The 21,840-nt window shown below is 43.5% G+C and overlaps 1 protein-coding gene across 4 annotated transcripts in view; it reads left to right on the top strand.

Moving 5' to 3' along the window:
* KCNK13 (potassium two pore domain channel subfamily K member 13) overlaps window positions 1-21,840 on the top strand; it is a 107,380-nt gene that overhangs the window by 72,037 nt on the left and 13,503 nt on the right. Inside the window, exons 1-2 of one of the 4 annotated variants that reach the window (XR_012903335.1) lie at window positions 20,166-20,276; window positions 21,519-21,714. The exons of 2 other annotated variants lie outside the window; for them this stretch is intronic. The gene's annotated coding sequence lies outside the window, so the exon portion shown is untranslated. Of the gene's footprint in view, window positions 1-20,165; window positions 20,277-21,518; window positions 21,715-21,840 lie in introns of those variants that run through there. One more of the 4 variants, XR_012903336.1, reaches the window with a different exon arrangement.

Genomic DNA, 21,840 nt, shown 5'->3' with positions numbered 1-21,840 from the left:
GTGATGCCTTTTTTTTTCTATTTTTTCTCCAAAGGGGGGCCCCGCGAAATTGTGCTGCCCTGAGCCCCGCAAAACTCTCATCCACCCCTGCCCTCGATCACCACGTCCACATCAGTGAGGCGGATGACTCTGTGGAGCAGCACTTTGTTGATGGCCCTGACCCCCCTTCCAGAAGATCAAATAGTAATGTTAATCTGGTTTGTCCCATCATCCGTACAGCCATTTAAAGGGCTCTGTAGTTGCTTAGGAGACAAAAACAAATCTCTCTGGTAGTACAGAATGAACCAGATGTAATTGTGCTATGCTAGATTTGAAAGCGGCAATAGCTATTTCTCACTGCAGACAGCACTGCCCCAGAGGAATAAGGCTTTGCTAACTTTCCCAGGAGGAAAGGCAGCAGCACAGAAAGATGCTGAGTTGGCTCATTTGTTCCTTCACTCCACACCACCTTCCATCTGACGGGGTCATCTGCTCTACATCTTCAGAGAAATAACCAGCTCCATTTGCTTAGGCCAGGGGTTCTCAAACTTTGTGATACCACGACCCCCTATAATGCTAAATGAATGTGTGTGACCCCCCCCCCACACACACACCTTCACTGCTCTGGGTCACTTTCTCCCCCCTTTTCACCAGACTCCTTGCCCTCCTGGGGTTCCTTCAAGGCATTTGCGGTCCTCAACACCCTTCCCCCCCTGCAGACTCCTTTCCCCCATCTCTTTCTCCTCTGTGCCTCTTTTCCACTCCGCGTCCATTTGGTTCCTTCTCTCTTGCCTCTCCTCCATCCTCCACTCCTCTCCAGTGTCTCCTCTGCCTCCTCCTCTGACCCCCATGTGCCCTTTTTTACCTCCGGGTCCTCTGCCTCAACCCAATCCCCCAGTCCGCTGCCTGAGGGACTCCGCCCTCTCCCAGTAGGGTTGCCAGGTGTCCAGTATTCACCCGGACAGTCTGGTATTTTTGGTTCCTGTCCGGTAAAAAAAAATCAGAGAATACCAGACACCTAAAATGTCCGGTATTTTCTGAATTTTTCCCCGGCCAGTAGGTGAAAATGCCGGACACCTGGCAACCCTACAAATGTTCAGAGCCCGGCCTCCCCCTCCCCGAGCCCCTCTCTGTCTCCCAACACCCCCAAACCCCCGGCCCCAACCACCATGCTTACCTGATTCCCCAAGGCTGACTGCACAAAATGGCTGCCGGCCAAAAGACGTCTTAATGCTCCCTGCATTCACTGCTATCCCTGTACTTTATTTTAATTTTTTTTGGCGTAATAAGTCCTTGGAGTCCTTTTTTTTTTTTTTTGCTCAATATCTTTGGTCCCCCCCCTCTTTTTTCCCCTTCAACAGAATTTGTTCCCGTTTTGGGGGGGGGGGGGGGGTGAGTGTTTTGGTATATTTGTTTCAATCATCTGGCAACCCTATCTCCCAGCTGGGAAGCGTTCGGTTGCACGGCAACCGTGCCCCAGCCAGCCCCTCGCACATCCGCCCCTGCTCCGGCGCCAGCCTCATTCTGCTGCCACCTTGCCTCCTGCTTCAGCTGAGCCACGCTCCTCGAGTCCCGCAACCCCAGCCACGCTGCGTGGCTTGCCGGTGGCTGCCTTCCGCTGCCCTGCTGCTCTTTGTGGCCTGAGAGAGAGGGGTCTCAAGTGAAAAACTGAATCCAGCTGTGACCCCCCCTCTAATTTGCTTGCTTGTTTTGAGAAACACTGGCTTAGGCAATTAGGAAGTACAAATGCTCCACTCATGGGCGGCCGGTATGCTAGGCGCGGGAAGGCATTGCCTTCCCAAACTGCCAGCCTGGCCCTGCCTCTTGAACACGTGTTGCAGTACTCCTGGCCAGGGAGGCTAAAACGGTGCACCCTCTGCCCTCCCCATGCTCTGGGTCCAGGGAGACTGAAGCCATGCACCCTCATACACCCAGCCCCATGTGGGGGCACATGCGGAGTGCTGCCTCACTTCCCCATGGTGGGAGTGTGGTGAGGCAGCTTGGCTCCCGTGAGGGGCAGGTCCCAGCAAAAGGGGCATGGTTGGGGCTTGCCTCCCCTAACCATACCATCATGACTGCCCATAGCTCCACCCTTCTCCCAGGGCTGAGTAGTGACTTCAAGGCCATGGTATACTGCCTGCAATTCGCTCCAGGCTGCCTATACTGTTAGATCTGCTAGCAATTATACTAGTTTTGAGAGCTGCTCCTGTTGACCTGTTGTTCCCCCTTCATCTCTCTGGCTTTCTCTGCCATTAGCGTGCATTCTCCTGCATATTGTTTCCCATAGTAACACTCAGTTGAAGGGGCCTGCAGTAATATCAATTCAGGCTTCTCTAGAGTGAAGCTCTGCCAGTATCTGCAGTAACTGCAGAAAGAGCTCTGCTTTCTCAACTTCTCCTGGTGAGTAAGGTCATAAAAGAAATGTATCTTTGGAGAGCAACTGTTACCAAATGTGGAAGAGCATTTAGCAGGGTATGAAATATGGTACAAATATGGAAGGCCAGTTATACTGGGTATACAAAGCAAAGCCAGAGGAGAGTGGCAATTTGCAGGTGGGTTCAAGCCCTATCCCGGGTGAAAAGTACAAAGTAGACCTTGTAAAACAGTGGTTTTCAAACAGCTATATGTGTACCCTGTAGGTACATTATCTCATCTAGATAGATACCTAGTTTTAAAAAAGGCTACAGGAAAAGCAATAGAAAAGTCAGTATGAACTAAAATTTCATGCAGTGACTTGTTGATACTGCTCTATATACAGTTCTATACACTGTAAGTACATTTATAATCCAATTGACTTATTTTACAATTATATGATAAAAAATGAATAAGCAACTTTTCAGTAATAGTGCAGTGTGTCACTTCTGTATTTTTATGTCTGATTTTGTAAATAAATGGTTTATAAGTGAGGTATAACTTGGGGACACATGAGACCGATCAGACTCCTGAAAGGTGTACAGTGGTCTGGAAAGGTTGAAAGCCACTGGTATGAGGCCAGATCTAAGAACATAAGAATGGCCATACTGGGTCAGATCAAAGGTTCATCTAGCCTAGTATCCTGTCTGCCAACAGTGGCCAATACCAGATGTCCCAAAGGGAGTGAACAGAACAGGTAATCATCAAGTGATTTGTCTCTTGTCATCCATTTCCAGCCTCTGATAGAGGCTAACAGCACCATTCCTACCCATCCTACTAATAGCGATTGATGGACCCTAACCTCCATGAATTTATCTAGCTCTTTTTTTAACATTACACTGAAGGAGGCATTCTACCTTGATTCTAATTCCCCTACTGTCTCCATAGTGGGAGGCCAATGGGAGCAAACGCTTCCGTCAGCTTCCCTTACACCTCGAGGAGCAGGTGAATAGGCCATTTATGGCGGAGCCCTCTGAATTCGATTTAGCAAATCTTTACTAGATCTGCTAAATCAAGCTCCGGATTGATCACAGCAGCGTTGATCTTCCATTTAGTGAAGACATGGCCTAAGTTAGCTACCACAAGGACTACAATATGGACACAGTTCCTTAGTCTACCATGCATACTGCAGACCATTGATCACAACAACCTCAATACTTGGGGTCAGATTTTAGGCCTTTTGTATTCAACATGAGCCACTAATACCCTGTTAAGCTACATGGGACCAGGTCTGTACCCATGTATCCTCTACATTACGTTAGTCCCATTTATTTACATAGCAAAACCACCACAAACATTTGGCTCAATTCAGCTTAATTAGATCTCTGATTACTGACTGCAATCACAGAATGTTGATAATAATAGATAATAGTCATGGATAATAGTGTTGTGTCAGAGTTGTTGATAGGGAGTTTATAGCTTCTGTGTGCCATATTCTTGGATCAGGTCACTGCCATTTTAACAATCATTAAACTCACTCTCACATCAAAAAATTATTTTGCTGAGCATTATTTCTGTTTCCCCCAGCTATGGCTATTGTCATGTCCAAATGAAAATCTAGAAGAGAAATAGATGTGGCAAACCTACAGCAAAACCTGATAAACTGTGAATGGTTGAGAAGGAACCATTTGTGAGTCAAAGCTCATGGGATGGAGACAATTAATAAGCCTTTAAATACTAGATGGAAGTCTTATTGGAATTTTAGAGAGAACATAGAATTTCCACCTGAGTTGCAGGTACATGCAAGAAAATGCTATTAAGCTCTGTGTTACTTATTAGATTAAAATAATCATAATTAACCATGAGATTAAAATTAGAATTAATCACAATTTTAATCTCTGTTAAATAACTATAGAATACCAATGTAAATGTATTATAAATATCTGTGGATGTTTTCTACATTTTCAAATATATTGATTTCAATTACAACACAGAATGCAAGTGTTCAGTGCTCACTGTGTATTATTTTACTAGAAATAATTACATTGTTAAAAAGATAAAAGAAATGTTAGTTTTCAGCACACCTAATACAAGTACACTGCAATCTTTCTCATGAAACTGGAACTTACAAATGTAGAATTTGTTGTTTTACAAAACTCCACTCAAAAACAAAACAATGTAAAACTTTAAAGTCTACAAATCAAAGTATGAAAGTGCAGATGAACATTTAGCATATCTGGCTCTAAAATACCTTGCAACAGCAGCTACAACAGTAGCCTGCAAACATCTGTTCTCACTTTAAGAAGACATTATAAAGAAGTGGTCAGCATTATCTTCTGCAAATGTACCCAGACTTCTTTGTCTTAGCAATTGGCTGAACAAAAAGTAAGACTGAACAATTCTTCAGCCCAACCTGGACTCCAGCTTCCAAGGCTATTTGTCCTTTACCTTTCATTCCCCCCAGGTCTTTGCTCCTCCACCTGATCATCTCAGGCCTGGCCTGATTCACCCATCCTTTCCCTTCTAGGGCCCATTCCCTTTTGTTTTAGCCCAGTTGGAGTCAACTGATCAGTCATAGGTGCATAGGACCTGCTCCTTCTTAAAAGGCTAGGTGATATCCTATGATAGTTGGCTGTTAGCAGCTATCAAAGTAACTGACTGATGCTGACAGCCATACCCAGAAATAATTCACCATTACTGAGTCAGGTTCCTGAGAGACAGCTGTGATGATTTCCTTGTATTAAAAACATTGAATGCCACTAGTATGTTTACTTGGATCATCAGATCTCCTCAGAGTCAACTGGCACACAGTAAAAATGAAAAAGCATTTACTTTTTTAGCTGTGAATGTTCTGTGGAAGGAGGACAGTGCAGGGTACAGTACAACTTACTCCTTGGAAACTTGAAGGCATTCACTTGTGATATAACAGATGCAGAAAGTCATTTATGGAGCACTGTGCATTTTAACTGATGAATAATATGCTATGCAAGGCTGTTCAGAGCATTTGTACGAATTGCCAGGTTGTCATTGAAAGAAAATCTGTGATTACAGACACGTGCTAGTATATGTAGAGACTATAATGATCTGAAGTTCAAGGTATATGTTTTCAGGTTTAAAACACCCCATTCAAATTTAAATTGATGTGTAGGAAAGGGATGCTTGCTCATTAATGCTTCTCATTAATATAAAAACAGCATGCTTCTCCCTTTAAAATGTGTTATTTGTACATGTGGTGCTACCTATGTCTTTACATATTCATTTGCTTCTCCACTGTGTGAGCATTCTAATATACAGGGTTTAAAAATCAAGTGATCTGTTATTGTATGCAGTGATGTTGCAGATGTTTTAGTCCCAGGATTTAAGAGAGATTCTCTGGCTATGTCTGCATTGGGAAGGTTTGGCAACAAAAGTGCTGCTGACATGCAAAAGTTGTCAGAAGTGAAAAAGAGTCAAACTGGTTTTCCTGCCTCCCATTGTCACCATTTCATAGGCACTTTGTTAGCACCCTGTTGACAGCAAAAGAGAAATGGAAACCCATGAAACACGTTTTTCTGCTTCCTACTGTAGACATTTCATGGCCACATTGCTAGCACCCTGTGGACTAATAGAGCAAAGCAATGTGGGTCAGAATCATCTTCAGTTGCCAGGCATTGTAGGAATGCACAACATAGCACTATACATTTTGGGAATGTGAAAAAATGTCCCATTAGCTACCCCTTTGCTTCTCAGCCCTCCCTGAGCTCCTGATAGAAATGTAGCCGTGTTAGTCTGGGGTAGTTGAAGCAAAATGCAGGACAATATAGCACTTTAAAGACTAACAAGATGGTTTATTAGATGATGAGCTTTCGTGGGCCAGACCCACTTCCTCAGATCAAATAGTGGAAGAAAGTAGTCACAACCATATATACCAAAGGATAGAATTTAAAAAAATGAACAAATATGAAAAGGACACTTACTTTTGTGACACTTGAATGACAGTTCATGCTGCTAATGCCAGCATCTGCCATGAGAAATCATGGATCCCACAATCCTCACCCTTGCTGTGTTCAGTGTGTTTAAGACATTGTGTCTTGCAGCACAGCTACTTCTGCAATTGATATTGAGGACAACTCAGATACAGATGATAGTGGTGAAAGGGACACTGATAAATTGGCATTGCACTGGGCTGTCACAGATTATCTGTACACTATAAAACATCGTTTTTGGGGTAGGGAAACCAGCACTGAGTGGTGGGATCACATTGTCATGCAGGTGTGGGATAAAGACCAGTGGCTGCAGAACTTTCGGATGTGTAAAGTAACCTTCTTGGAGCTATGTGCAGTGCTGGTCCCTGAACTGCAGCACAAGGACATCCGAATGAGAGCTGCTGTCTTGATAGAGAAGTATGTTGCCACTGCTTTGTGAAAGCTGATGACTCCCGATTGCTACAGTTCATTTGCAAATGAGTTTGGATTCGGGGAGACTACCATTGGGGCAGTACTTATGCAAGTTTCAAGGGCAATAAATTGCGTTTTCTTGCATAGGACTGTGATTCTGGGAAATGTGAATGACATAGTAGCTGGCTTTGCTAACATGGGCTTTCCAAACTGTGTCAGAGCAATTGATGGAACCATATTCCTATTGTAGCACCACCTCACCTTGTCTCAGAGTACATCAGTCATGAAGGGTATTTCTGCATGGTGGTTCAGGCGCTTGTGGTTGACCATGGCCATTTCACATACAAAAAAGTGGGGTGGTCTGGAAAGGTTCTTCAGGATCGCTAGCCTATTCAGAAAGCTGCATACTGGGACTTTATTTCCAAACCAGACTATTACAGTGGGAGATGTGGAAATGCCCACAGTGATCCCAGATGTCGCAACTTACCCCTTTCCAGCCCTGGCTTATGAAGCCTTACATAGGGCACTTGGATAGCAGTGAGGTGCAGTTCAACTACAGGGTAAGCCGATGCCGCGTAGTTGTTGAATGTGCCTTTGGCAGATTGAAAGCTAGATGGAGTTGTGGTAGGCTGGACCTTTTGAAGGCAGTGGCTGCATACTGTTGCTTACATAATTTGTGTGTGAGTAAGGGTGAAGCATTTGACCATGGGTGGAACAATGAAACAGTGCATGGGCACCCAGTATGAGCAGCCAGATGCTTGTGCGGTCAGAGGAGCCCATAGGGTGGCCATCAATATCCGAGAGGCTCTGAAGAATAACGTTGACAATAATGAGAGGCTCTATGTGTTTCTATGTGTTGGGATTTCTTCCCTTCCTCATCACAGTGCTCATCATGACCGCGGCATTCCCATGAAACCCAAAGGATATTTCAGGCTTCTATAGGGACCAGAGTGATTGGTGCAGGTTGTGTGGTACAAAATAAACTCATGTCTTTATAAACCTTTGTCTTTATTGATGTCTTTCAATCAAGATGGACGGTTTTAAGGAATGGTAAGAGTAACTGGAAAACCTCACAATGGTGTTAATGTCCAGCTGTTAATGTCACAGCTGCTTTCACAGGGAGTGAATGTGATGGGGAAAACAACATTACTTGATTGTGAAAATGTGTGTGTGGGCATAGAGGGAGGATACTGGATAGAGAATTTTGCTTGTGGGGCCATGGAGGCTGATGTGTGGATGTGGAGGGACAGTTGCTGTGAAAAGATTTCTTTATGTGTTGACAGTGGGGCTTCTGGTGATGTTCACTCTGCAGCATGATAAGACATTTTGGTCTTCCATTAGCTTTAGCATGCGCTTAGTGATTTGTGTTCTCCCTTTGAACTCTGTAAATCTTTTCTGTGCTTGAAGTGTTGAGTGATGCAACACATACTTAACCAGATCCTCCCTCATCTTCCATGTTTATTTCCTTAGTTGATGGAGTCTGTCTGCTGGTGAACATGCATGACATCTCAAGGTCTGGTCTGAAATGGCAGCCCTGCCATGGCATATCCATGAGAAAATTGATAAGTACATCAGGCAAAGCTTTGACACCATCTCCCAGCGAAGTTCTATTAATAGCTCTGTGTACATCAGTGTTGTGTGTGGACACAACACAGACTCAGGCAGGGCTTAGCCAGCTCTCACAAAGACAGTCTCCATTCATCCCGCACTGACCCACTGCACCCCAGCTGCAAGAGCAACTTTCCAAGCCACCCTCTTCCACCCTCTCTCATTCTTCTCCGACAGCAGCTTACCACCTGTGCCTTTGCAGCCCACCCCTACCTGCTACAGTACACAGTGACTAACCACACTGGCCAGAGTGGGTAATCAGACACTGTGGGAAACATTCTGGAGGTCAATAAATCGACAAAAAGCCTACTGTAGTACACACTACATGATTGTCAACAGTAATGGCAAGAAGAGAGACAAAAGTCTTGTGTGGAGGTGGATTTTTTTGGCACCAAAACTGGGTGTTTGACATAACTTTTGTCTTGTAGTGTAATCGCTCTCTGAGCTTCGTTGCCAAAAAGGGGGCTTTTTGGTGAGAAAACTTGCAAGTGTAGACATGGCCTCTGTGTAAGCTTGAAAGCTTGTCTCTCTCACCAACAGAAGCTGGGCCCAATAAATATATTCTCATTGATCTCGTCTTTCTAAATCCTCTATTACACTTGTGTGCACAGTTTTCACTGTACTGTGATGCACTCCCGTGCATTTGAAAGAGGTTAAAGCCAATTGATTATTAATTCATAATCTAATGGGCTCTTTTATACGATAGGACCGAAAGTACTTTGTGATACTGAATACAAATTGGCCAGGGTAGTTATCCTTCTGGGGCTGAATCCTGCAAGATGTTGATCATAGCCAGTTCCCAATGAAATTGTTAGGAGATATTGTTAGGAGCTAATGACATTTACCTCCCCCCCCCCCCCCCCCCCCACATTCCCCCTTCTGTTCTGAAATTTGATTTGTCCTTTTCATATGTGTTCATTTTTTTGATTGTATCCTTTGGTATATATGGTCGTGCCAATTTTCTTCCACTATTTGATATGAGGAAGTGAGTCTGGCCCACGAAAGCTCATCACCTAATAAACCATCTTGTTAGTCTTTAAAGTGCTACATAGTCCTGTTTTTTGTTTCAGCTACACCAGACTAACACGGCTACATTTCTATCACTATGAAGGGAGTGAATTGTGAGTGACTGTGAAAAGATATTTGTGGGAAGTGAAATTTGAATTTGTAATTGCAAGTGCTCCACACAAGACCACTAATTCTGTCTAAATAGGGAAGAGAAACTATACCATGTGATGTATGTGTACATCCAAAACCAAGCAACATAACTGAGTTTTGAATACCAAGCAGGGGCACTGGAACAATTTGCATAGTTGGAGTGCTGACAGACATTGGACCAAACTGTAAACCTTGTATTTGATGGAAATTATTTCAAGCCACATATGCACAGGATTTGCTCCACAGTGAATATCTGTTTCATACCAATATTTTTTTATATGTATCCAATGTCCAGGTGGTCTCTTAGCAAGTGAATTTTCATGTCCTGTATATAAAATTATTTGCTTTCAAGACAGCGGTGATTAGGTTATTCATTTAGCAGGCAAAGCTGCTGTATAGTGTTTCTGTATGATCTTGGACCACATTGCAAACCTATGGTATCATAGAACACTAGAAGAGGAAAGGATCTCGGGAGATCATCAAATCCTGTTCCCTGTCCTCATGGCAGGATCAACCACCATCTATATCATCCCTGATAGATGTGTATCCAACCTGCTCGTAAATATCTCCAGTGATGAAGATTCTACAGTCTCGCTAAGCAATTTATTCCAGTGTTTAACCACCCTGACACTTAGGAAAGTTTTCCTAATGTCCAACCCAAATCTCCCTTGCTGCAATTTAAGCCCATTGCTTCTTGTCCTATCGTCAGAGCAAAGGAGAAGAATTTTTCTACCTCCTTCTTGTAACATCTTTTTAGGTATTTGAAAACTATTGTCAGGTCCCCTCTCAGTCTTCTCTTTTCCAGACCACACAAGCCCAATTCTTTCAGTCTTCCCTCATGCATCATGTATTCTAGACCTTTAATCATTTTTGTAGCTCTTCTCTGGACCTTCTCCAATTTCTCCACATCTTTCTTGAAAAGTGGTGACCAGAACTAGACACAATACTCCAATTGAGGCCTAATCAGCACAGAGTTGAGCAGAAGAATGACTTCTTGTGTCTTGCTCACAACACTGCTGTTAATGCAAGGCTATGCAAAATACGGGCCAAGGGCACGCAGCTTCCATGGTTTAAAGTGCAGTCCATGCAGCTCTCTGCAGGGAGGGGGAGGCTTTGTGTGATCTTCTGGCCCCCCAGCCCAATCCTCATTTCCTATAGGCTGGAAACAAACGTCCAATAGGAATTAACCCCAGCCAATCTCTCAGCTCCTATTGGCTGGAAACAACCATCTAGTACAGTGTTTCTTAAGCTGTGTTCCGTGGCACACTGGTGTGCTGCGAGGCAGTCAGAGGTGTGTTGTGGAGAACAGAGTTCAAAATGGCCACCGTTAAAAGAGCAGAAGACCTTTTTTTTTCTTCAATAACTCCCACCCTAACCTTTTATTTTTATTTTATTTATTTATTTATTTATTTATTTGTTGGTTCAACAACAAATCATTGGTGTTCCTCATAAAAAAATTATTGTTTGGTGTTCCTCAGTCTCAAAAAGTTTAAGAAGCACTGATCTAGTAGGAACTAGGATGGGGGCAGCACAAACCTTTTTCGCTTCCTGGAGGTGAGAGCCACATGGAGGGAGCAAGCCTGCAGTTTAAAGCGATCAAGCCCTGATATACCCAAGTGATGGGCACCTTATAAATCACAAAGGACTCCATAACACTGACTTCATGAAGAACCTATGTTCTAGAGGTGTGAGATGCTGACAGATTGGACACATTTACTTGTTTTTTTTATCATTTAAGATTTATGTGCTTTGTTTGCAGAGATCTGTTCATTATGAATGCCCAGCTCTCCAGCTCATATCCTTGTTGTGTGAAACCACATCTTCTATGTTTTAACAAAGAGGAAATTTTGCCCAGTCCTGCCTGGTGTTTTAATATCTATCGGTCACTTAAAAGAATGAAAAATTGATAAAAAGGGCTCTTCAGATACACCTGGTATAATTCCATCTGTGGAACTCAGAGGATTAAATCCATCTCTGCATAGAGGACCAGTACAAGGCCTATGACATATTTTGAGTACTTAAGTGGGTATATAGGTCCTGTGTTGAGCTTTTGCACAGGATGAATTTCACTAATTATAATCATTTGCAGTGCTATAGCTGTGTTGGACTCAGGGTATTAGACAGGCCAGGTAGAAATCAGGGAGTGTTGCTGATAGGATGCTAAGATGAAAGGTGCTGATTCAAGGATGCATAGCACCCAGACATTCAGGATATGTCTATGCTGCAATAAAAACCAACAGCTTGCTCATGAAAGCTGACTCGGTCATGAGGCTTAGGCTAAGAGGCTTTTAATTGCAATGTAGACAATTGGGCTTGGGCTCAAGAACCCTGCGAGATGGGACAGTCCCAGAACTGGGGCAGCAGTCCAAGCCCTAGTGTCTACATTGAAGTTAAACAGTATAGCAGTTAAAGATGTAAACGAGTAGTCAATTACCAAGTAAGCCTAGGCTTATCGTGTAGATGAGTCAACTACTCACATTCCCACCCCCTTGCTGCCGCAGTGTTGTCTGCCCCCTTTCCATGCTGCTGCCTCTATCAAAGGCTGCAGCATGGGGGGATGATGCAAAACAGCCTCTGCTCACACTGGGCCCAGGCTTGCCGTGGGCAGAGGCTGCCTTGCATCCTGCGGAGCAGCTCTTGTCCACAGTGGGCCTGGGCTGGCCGTGAACAAAGGCTGCTTTGGCAGCAGCCCCTGTCTGCAAGGGGTATCAGATTTGATTGGTTCCACTTCCCTGTTTTTCATCATGCTGAAAGAGGAAGATGCTGATAGGAAGATGCTGAAATGAGGACGAGAGAGAGAGAAGAATTTTTTTTAGCATCAAGCAATTAAGCAAATTTTAAGTGCTCTGATATTGAAGTCATTACAGATTTTAATAATTACTAAGAATTCTGGATTATTTTTCTTGTACTTAGTTAGCAACAGAATAAACATTTGCTGTTCAATTTCCACAGAACTTCTTGTTAAGTCTTAAGAGGTAAATTTTTTTAAAAAACTTTACTCTTATTAATTTCCTGGGGTGGAATCTGCACATGAATGTCATAATATTGATCCATATTGCATCTTTCTATTTCATACTTTTAACTTTCCTACAGCATTTATGTTTCTTTTAAATTAATATCTGAGAAACGTGTGCTTGTCATATTCTTACTTTATCTTGAACAGCAGTTCTCAAATGTGGATCAGGACCCTAAAGGACCACCTTTAAATGACATCACCAGGGCTGGCTTAGAGCCCCTGGGCTGATGCGCGAGTCCCACTACCCAGGGTCAAAGCCAAAGCCTAAGGACTTCCACGCTGGGTGTCAGAATTCAAGTTGCAGGCCTCCTGTCTGGGGCTGAAGCCCTGCTCTGGGCAGGGGCTCAGGCTTTGGTTCCCTGGCCCAGGGCAATGGTGCTGAACAGGACGAGGCTTGAATCCCCTCTCCAGAGGTTGTGAAATATTTTTTTGTTCTCAGAAGAGGGTGGCAGTGCAATGATGTTTGATAACCCCATGTCTATTCAGGGCAAATTTATCCACAGCATTGAAAACACTGATAAGAGTTTAAACTGTACTCCTCCTGTTGTTTTTGTGCTTTTTTAAAAAATGTACTCTTTAACATAAGAAGTAGTGAATAGGGATTAGCCTAGTTTACAAAGGAATAGGAAATGCATTTTTAAAAAAACTATGGAAAACATGTAGAAGTTTCAAAATTAAGAAGTTTTGCCTCTCTTGTTCTATGAGATTACTTGGTGGAGAAGCCAGCAAGACGTTTCTCAGGTTGGGGTTGTGTTCAAAAGACCCAAGCAAAAATAAGGATGGTATTTTTGGTCCCATTTGTCAGCCTCCAGGAGGGGATTCTATTGGAATAAGAGTCACTTCAGCAATTCAGTAGTTTTACTAAATGGAGGGAAAAACTTCTCAAGTGTGTATTTAGAGACTGATATTTACTTTAGACCTGATTCTGCAAAATATTAATAGCAGGTGAGATTTTCAAAGCCATCCGGGACATTTGAACCAATTGGATGATCAGATCATTTAGACATCTTTCAGAATTGCATCTGCAGTGTGTAAGGGGACTAGTCACATGGACATGCTCTTGTTCAGTAGTATCTGCCAGAATAAGTCTTTAGTTTGAATTGTTCAGACCTCTTAAAGCTGAGTGACAATGCACCGTATCTTGTATCATTATTTTTGCAAATATCTATTGTTGTTTATTTGTATTGACCAGAATCAGAGCCCCATTGAGCTCACTATTGCAGCAACATTGTAAGAGAATCTTTTCCACCGAGACATCTTTAATGTTTTTAATGAAGTAAATACTCATGGAAACTGCGTATCATGGGAGACTTCTACTTTCCAGATATAGACTGGAGAACAAGTGCTAGTAATAATAATAGGGCTCAGATTTTCCTAGATGTGATAGCTGATGATTCCTTCATCAAGTAGTTGCTGAACCAACAAGGGGGGATGCCATTTTAGATTTGGTTTTGGTGAGTAGCGAGGATGCAGAATAGATCTGGTTTTCACTAATTTTTGGAGAAGCCTTATTTTTATAAGAATAGTGAACCAAACATCTCTGCTAGAATAGAAATATTCCTGCAGCTGGAATACTAATTAATTTACACTTTAGTGAAGATTCTTTGAGCTTCTAAGAGCAGCATGTGAAGATATTGCAAGATAACAGTGCTTTGTGTGGTAAATCTTGGCTTCTCTTTGATTGGATGATTGAGAGTTAAAGATTTCTGAGTAATCCAGTTTGAGTAAAAGTTTGTTCATGGTGATTCGTATTAAATGGCTCAAAACAGCACATTTACTTCAGTATTTTTAAAGCATAGAGGGAGGAGAATGGGATCGTGGGGCAGCTGCCCAACACATGGTGCTTGTCCCCACTGGCCAGGGCAGCTGTTTTCCCCCGGGCGCTTGGCCAGCCTCCCTTCACTAGGATGTTGGCCCCCTGGCTGGGGCAGCCACTCTCCACTTGGCCCTGCCAGCCAGGCCACATAGCAACTGCCAGGCTGGAACTGGGGCCACTGTGAGACTGCCCCAGTAGGGACAGCCTCACCACAGTCCCAGCTCCTGCCGCAGCACACCCGACTGCCGCCTCGCCACTCACCCTACTGCTGCATGGGGAAGTGGGTGGGAAGGGGAATTCCCTGGGAACCCCCAGGGGCTGGGCCTTAATAAAAACTGGGGGAGAGGCCTGGCAATGTGCCACAGTCCAGCAGACAGAGGTTCACGCCCTGCCACCAGTCCACAGACCAACAGTTGGGGACTGCTGCTCTAGGGAAAGCCACCAACCATCTCTGAAAGCTCCTGCTTGATCAAAGGCCCAGTAGGATCTCAGCAGCAGGCTACAGCTTCTTAGTGGCCGCTTCTGGTATGGAAAGAGCATCACATCAACTATCTGCTCTCTGCACTGAGCACTCCTGGAAGAAAGCAGTTGCCCCTGTTTTCCCAAGGCATTATGGGAGTTGTAGTCTTTCAGGCTAGATTGCAGGATCTTCCCAATAAAAGTCAGAGGCTCCTATAGTAAAGAGGACCTACACTAGCAAAAGCACAGTTTTGCTGGTATAGACATACCAACACTAGAGGTAAGTCTGTACAAGATGCACTAGAGCAGCACAGCTGCAATGTTGTGGCTGCAATGTAGACACTTGCTGCACTGATGGAAGAATTTTTTTTTCATCACTGTATTAAATCTACCCCCACAAGAGTTCATGGAATCATAGAAAATATGGGTTGGAAGAGACCTCAGGAAGTCATCTAGTCCAACCTCCTGCTCAAAGCAGGACCAATCCCAACTAAATCACTTAGTTGGTAGCTAAGTTGACAGAAGTCTAAAGTGGTGTCCATATCAGGGCTTAGGTCAGCATAAGAATATTTAGCAGGAGTGTGTCTAGATGTAGAACAGCTCTACAAATGTTTTTTCAGTGCAATTATACCAGTATAACAGTACTAGCAATACAGTTCTAATGTAGCTCAGCCACATCAGAAGAAGAGTGCTTTTTCTGATAAGTTTTATAGCAGTTCTGCAAACAAAATAAACTATTCTGACAAAATAACTTTTTTTCCTGAAATAAGTATTTACCCCACAGGGCTTTTGCTGACATAGTTATGTCAGGAGAGTGATTTTTTTAAACATTCCATACACATCTATGTCAGCAAAAAATAAGTATAGATCAGTTTCCCAGCCATTCTTATTTCCTGACATTACAACATAGACTGTCTGCTCCTCTACAGTAGAACTGGAGAGAGGAAAGTAGAGCAACACTCAGGTTAGATACACAAGACAGTAGATACAACCACTGGGAGAAAAGAGGGAAATGTTTCCCCTAACTTTTTACTGCTGTGTTGATGACACCCTTGATGCAGTGTAAAGTCTTATGGATATTTATTCGTGATTCCCCACACCTCAGCTATTTTCATGTTGTTGTATGACTGGATAAGATATGGATTTACCCAACAACCTATGACATTGTTTAGCTAGCTGATCTGGTTATTTCTAAGATGAGGAAGATTTGAATGTTTTATAAGTTTCCTTTTGATTAAGTGATAAAAGCTGCAGCATGGCAGGTAGAGAACAGCAAAGCAAAGCAAAGCTCAATATTTCATGCAGTTATAACATGAAGGAGGCAATTTATGGAAACTATAATTCAGGAGCTTTGCAGGCCAGGAATGAAAAAAATATGATTTTCATTTTAAAACTACAAAGTTAGTCTTTTTTTTATGCCTTCCCTCCCTTAATAACACCAGAACTCTAATGTCCATCACCCTTGTAACTGGCACCCTAAGTGCTGTTCATTAAAGGAGTGGAATGCTCAGCACTTTCACAACTTAGCTCAGGTATGCAGCTCTTTGTGTTTGTGAGAAGTACCTTTATTTATAAGGCTTATTTAGTCTAGGAGGTTAATTGTTTTCTGTATCCGCTCTCACTGGCTTCAACCCAGCTTTTCATATGAGTAAGGATTACAAAATGAGACCAAACACTGCTCTATAAGACACAAACATTGTGGCTGGTGTGCTGATTTCTAATGACAGGCCCAGATTGTGGGTGCCCATGGGCAGGGAATGAGAGAAGATGTAAACATCAAAACTGTCTTATCTTCTCCTCTATACAGGGGCCAGGCTCAATCCCAGCTCTTATGGGAGCTAGTCTCCTCAAATGAGGCTGGGAAGGATGATGGAGCTAGTTAGCTGACACTCCATATCTGCAACACTGGTAATTGCTCTTAGGGGTGTAAGAGTAGGGTGTTCCCATACATCTTGAGTACCTCCAGGTGTCACATATCATGTAGTACTATGAAGCCATCTAGCCTGAAAAAATTGAGTACAGCAGGTAATGCATCCTGAGATAGTTATAGAAACCTATAGGTGTCAAATAAAGCAGTAGGGCCAAAGGATTTTTAATCAAATAAAAAATACAATAAGAAATTGAATTGGTGCATAAAACTGAGGAAAAGAATCAAACGTATTGGTTGAAAAAGATGATATAAGTATAGGTACAGTATTGCAGACAATCAAAGGTCTGATTGTAGGTTAAATTGCAAAGTCATTTCAATATTAGCAGCATCACAGTGACTCATTTCTGTTGCTATAGTAAAAACTTAAAAAACAATGAATGATCCTGCAGCACTGTTGCTATAGTGTTAGCCCCTCTTTCTGTCCACTTCATCTTTCTGGGAAAGGGTGGGAATATCTAATTATAACACTGATAGCAAACACACACATATTCAAAAAAGGAAATGAAACCTGCTAGAGCAGTAAGTAGCAAGAAAGAAACTTCACAGCATTGTAAAAAAAAAACCCTGCATGATCTAAAATGGATTGAAAAATGTATCATAATTTCTCCTCTCCCCCACACATACATAAATTCATTATTCCACAAGTAACTAATGTAGAATTGTAGTTGACCAGCAGTCCAGGGTACTGAGTGGCCATGCTTAATCTTCTGAAATTCAGAAATAAAGAACTAAAATATAACAAATCGGAAATCAGGAAATGCAGAGTTAAGATACATACCAGCACGTCCCTACAGCCTAATACAGTCCCCGGGTTACATACAAGATAGGGACTGTAGGTTTGTTCTTAAGTTGAATCTGTATGTAAGTCGGAACTGGCGTCCAGATTCAGCCGCTGCTGAAACTGATCAGTTTCAACAGCGGCTGAATCTGGATGCCAGTTCTGACTTACATACAGATTCAACTTAAGAACCCCAGGCATCCCCAAGTCAGCTGCTGCTGAAACTGATCAGCGGCTGATTCCAGGAAGCCAGGGGCAGAGCAGCTCTGCCTTGGGCTTCCTGTAGTCAGCCGCTGGTCAGTTTCAGCAGCGGCTGACTTGGGGACGCCTGGGGCAGAGAAGCTTGGGTGCTGCTGGGTTGCTCCAGTAGCGCCGCTCCTCGGTGCTACTGGAGCAACCCAGCAGCACCCAAACTGCTCTGCCCCAGGCGTCCTGATTCAGCCGCTGCTGAAACTGATCAGTTTCAACAGCAGCTGAATCTGGATGCCAGTTCTGACTTACATACAGATTCAACTTAAGAACCCCAGGCGTCCCCAAGTCAGCTGCTGCTGAAACTGATCAGCGGCTGATTCCAGGAAGCCGGGGGCAGAACAACTCTGCCTCGGGCTTCCTGTAGTCAGCCGCTGGTCAGTTTCAGCAGCGGCTGACTTGGGGACGCCTGGGGCAGAGAAGCTTGGGTGCTGCTGGGTTGCTCCAGTAGCGCCGCTCCTCGGTGCTACTGGAGCAACCCAGCAGCACCCAAGCTGCTCTGCCCCAGGTGTCCTGATTCAGCCGCTGGTGAAACTGACCAGCAGCGGCTGAATCAGGACGCCTGGGGCAGAGCAGCTGGGGTGCTGCCGGGTTGGTCCAGTAGCGCCGAGGAGCGGCGCTGCGGGACCAACCCAGCAGCGCCCCAGCTGCTCTACCCCAGGTGTCGTGGGCAGAAAAGCCTGGTCTGCTGGGGAGAGGGGGCACTAGCTGCGCCCCCCCCCCCCCAGCAGACCAGGGAGACGCGGAGCAAAGCCGCGGAGGACACCTGCAGCGGGACAGCCCAGGTGCGCCGCGGCTGTCCCATTGCGGGCGGCCTCCGAGGCTTTGCTCCCCGTCTCCCTGGTCTGCTGGTCAGACCAGGGAGACGCGGAGCAAAGCTGCGGAGGACGCCCACAGCGGGACAGCCCAGGCGCGCTGCAGCTGTCCCGCTGCGGGCGTCCTCCAAGGCTTTGCTCCCCATCTCCCTGGTCTGACCAGCAGACCAGGGAGACGGGGAGCAGCTTTTCTTGCTCCGGAGGACGCAGGCGGCAGGACCGCGGCTCATCTGGAAGGGTATGAGGCATTGCCAATCAGATTTAACATAGATTTGGGACAGTACATTTTCCATGTTTTATGAGAGAATAGAGATTTTAAAGGGCCATGATTGGGCACAACTGAGAGAGGCACAAGAAGTCCTCCAGTAGGGCTGGAGAGGAATGGAGAGGAAGGCAGGTGGTAGCTGACAGCACATCTACCAGGTAGAGGCAGTAAGAGAGAATGGACAAAAGTATTTTCTGGGAAGTAATCTCATTATGCACAAGGTTTTTAGAGCATTTTGAAAATTAAAGGAAGCTCATAAAGGGAGATAATATGGAATCCCAAATAATCCTGAATTGTTTGTATGAAAAAAAAACACATTTCCTTTATTAATTTGTTTTTTTGTTCCTAAAAGTAGAATTTTCTGCAGCTGGGGAAAAAATTTCTAACCAGTTTTCTCCAGAATACCTGAAGCTGACAGGTGCTGACAGAGGGTGTGGTGGCTAGCTTCTCATTTAGTTTGCTTAGCAAAGGGAGCTTAGACATGATGGATACATCTACACTGCAACACTATTTCTAAATAACTAGAGTTATTCCAAAATAATTTAGTTTGCGTCTATACAGCCCGGCATCAGGCTCCTCATGGCGTTTCAAAGGTGAAAGCACTGCATGGACTCTCCCACAGACCCCAGTCTCTGTGCAACTCTGCTGCTTTGAAACGCTGCAAGGAGCCTGATGCCAGGCTTCCCATGGTGTTTCAAAGCGGCAGCACACATGGAGCCTGAGGTCATCAGGGGAGCCCAAATGCTAACGTGGGCTCCACGCAGCGCTTTCGCCTTTGAAATGTAGCAACAGCACTAGGACTACACTTCAAAGTCAGAGACAATCTATCGACTAAATGAATAGTCGATGCAAAATGCATCGACTATTCGATTAGTCAGTTAGTCGTTATTTAACATCCCTAGTTCCTCACCCAAACCCTTTGACATTTTAAGGAGAAGGCTTATGAAAGCAGACAACAAGCAGCAATGCTGTTTTGTTGCTGTTTGGTTAGAAAAGGGAGGTTTTAGTTTTAGAGCTGCTTATGATCTAGCAAAGAGATTGATTTTTGGCAAAGAGATGCTGTGTTTGCAGAGTATACAAGCATGGGTACTTTTACCTAGACATGAATTCTATTGATTTTCTTTTTAGACACTGAATGATCTATACTACCCCGATGTCACACTAGAATAAAAAAAGGGAGAAAAGGGAAACAATTTCCCATCATATAATATTTGCAATGACCAGTTGGGCTGTTTGCATAACAATCTCCCTCTATATATAAAAAAGTTTTTCCTGCCAAGCAACAGAATGACATCATCACGTCAGCAGCATCAAGAGGCTCTCTCAGCGAAGCGAAAGCAGCCAGATTGGCGGCAGCGGTGGGGTGGGGGGGGAAGAGCGAACATAATGAGCAGAGGGCGCAGCCACCTAGTATTTTTAAATAGAATCTTTCACTGAGGTCCTTAGAGTGACACCAGAGACCAGTCTGGCCCAAAGTATTTATGGATCTACAAGCAATTTTTCATACTAATTTAGCATTGTGATTAGAAGCCTACAGTTTTTTTCCACAACCTCCAAAAGAATAATGTTTTTAGATTTAGATTAATATTTATACTGTACAGCATTTTTAGTTTTCACTACATGAAATTATCATTAGTTTTGATTAATACATTTGAGATTTATAATTAGAAAGGAAAAAAAGGCATTTTCTTTCTCTAAAAGGTCAAAATTGAGCCCCCTCCAGGGGGGGAAAAAAAGGACAAGAAAGAGGCTGGATTCACTTGTTTTCTGATTTAATGTCATGAATTTCCACTATTTACAGTTCATAATGGGTTTCATCTCTTGACTGTTTGAATGTCTTTGTAGACACTCTGCTAGACTTCCATCTATGGAAATACGGACTCAGATAAGAATTTTAATTTATACGGGATATGAATTTGATAGGCTTGGACTCCAGCTCTAACTACTAAGAAAATAACAAAATTCACATTGGTTTCCATTGGTAGGGGATCAAGCCTCCATGAGATATTATGCCACCTCACTAACACCAACACATAATTTAAAATAATCTGCCTTAACTACCTTGGGCTAGCTATACGTTTTGCTGTGCCCTGTGGGAATTATCCTGTGCAAACCCCCACCTCCTCTCCACTTGCAATTTAGTCTACAAATCATTCTTTTTCCTTACGGCCTGTTGTAGATGTAAAAACAGGAATGTTCCCAATTCCCCATCCCGTCTCCGAGGACAAGACCTATGCACTTTGAAATACTGAGTACATTTCCCTTGTATCTAATTCTCTAGTTCCTTTGTCATGCAGTTAATGTCCTGCACTTAGAGACGGAGGAGGACAAATGCAGATACGTGTCTTATTCAATGTGCTATTTTTTTGTTCTCTCAAGAAGACAGCTTTAACTTAATTAGACAGTTAATTAATCACTTGTTCCACTTCTCTAGACCCTATTCAAATAACAGCAAACATATTCCACATGTATATTACCTTTAATATGCCCATTACATTGAAGACATCTTTATTCATTTTGATTCTTTATAAAAATCTTTACAGCAATTTTGTCTTTTCAGAAATATTAACCCCAAGCAAAAATAGAATTTTCAGAGTGGAAAGAAAAAAAAATTCATGAGGGAACATTTATTAAGTTACAAAAGAGATCTGAGTTGGAAAACAACAACTCAGCAGGAGATGAGAAACCAAGGCTGCCCCTGTAATGTTCTAATATAGATCTGAACTGTGAAGCAGAGCCTGGGCAAGTGGGAAAGAAGGGAAAATGTTGTAATGCACCAACATAGGCCTGATTGTTCAGTGACCGCTGAAGTGAATGGGAATCTTTTTATTGACTTCACTGGACTTTGATTGGGCTGATGAAGCAGAACAGAGCAGGAGAAGAAGAGATCAACATAGTAATTCAGAAGATTAGGTCTGAACCAGAGAATTGAGCTCAGATCCTCACTTCAACAGCTCTTCCTTCAAATTTATTTGCTTTCATCTTTTATTTCATTTCCTTTCTAATTGGGGGAAGTGCATTCGTTCTGCGTCTGTGCTT

Source organism: Pelodiscus sinensis, chromosome 4 (genome assembly GCF_049634645.1).
Source record: "Pelodiscus sinensis isolate JC-2024 chromosome 4, ASM4963464v1, whole genome shotgun sequence".
NCBI lineage: Eukaryota > Metazoa > Chordata > Testudines > Trionychidae > Pelodiscus > Pelodiscus sinensis.
Note: the sequence above shows the minus strand (reverse complement) of the source record. Positions and strands in the feature narration are given on the sequence as shown.